This window comes from Schistocerca gregaria, unplaced genomic scaffold, assembly GCF_023897955.1.
Source record: "Schistocerca gregaria isolate iqSchGreg1 unplaced genomic scaffold, iqSchGreg1.2 ptg000205l, whole genome shotgun sequence".
Classification (NCBI taxonomy): domain Eukaryota; kingdom Metazoa; phylum Arthropoda; class Insecta; order Orthoptera; family Acrididae; genus Schistocerca; species Schistocerca gregaria.
This window is the reverse complement of record NW_026061740.1, coordinates 168,231-168,966: the sequence shown is the minus strand read 5'-3', so window position 1 is coordinate 168,966 and position 736 is coordinate 168,231. Positions and strand designations below refer to the sequence as shown.

The 736-nt window shown below is 46.1% G+C and overlaps 1 non-coding gene across 1 annotated transcript; it reads right to left on the bottom strand.

Annotated features, from left to right (window-relative positions):
* Positions 1 to 431: 431 nt before the first annotated feature.
* On the bottom strand, positions 432 to 506 carry Trnat-ugu (transfer RNA threonine (anticodon UGU)). Its single transcript has one exon. It is a non-coding gene; the product is annotated as a tRNA-Thr (tRNA).
* Positions 507 to 736: the final 230 nt, after the last annotated feature.

Sequence of the window (736 nt, the reverse complement as noted above, 5' to 3'; positions counted from 1 at the left end):
GAGGGCAACCGATTATGTTTTGACCAATTTTTACCAAAAATGTATTTTCGTTATTTACGTTTAGTCTGCAAGTCAAGGAGTATTTATCAACCCTTCCTCTACCTCTGATTGTTCCTAGACAGCAACTTCCTGTTCTTCTTGGCAGGAAAAGCCGATCTGTCAAAGCTGGATATGCAGCACTCGGCAGCCTGCACTTGATATTCGTCCGTATTTTCGGTGAGTATGTTTGCATGCATTCTGCAGTATGAATCATTTTGAGCACGTGCGACACGGGACGAGTTATCATCTACATCTATATGGATACCCTGCAAAACACATTTAAGTGCCTGGCAAAGGGTTCATCGAATCACCTTCACAACTGATAATTAATTGAAACCCTCAGCTGCCGACAGGTGTTGTTGATATACTTCGATGGGGACAGCTGAAAAGTGTGCCCCTACTGGGACTCGAACCCAGAATCTCCTGCTTACAAGGCAGACGCTCAATCCATCTGAGCCATCGAGGGCACACATGAACAGCACGACTGCAGGAATTTATCCCTCGCACGCTTCCCGTGAGACTCACATCCCCAACCGTCCACAATCCGCATACGTAATGTACTTAATAGGTATTTGTCCATCCACTCATTACTGGCTCACACTAAGGTGACGATTCCCGTAAGAGTTCCGGCAACCTGTGCGCATTCGCACAGACGAAGGTCAATGGCTGGGTAACGTTTAACCATAGATATGAAGGT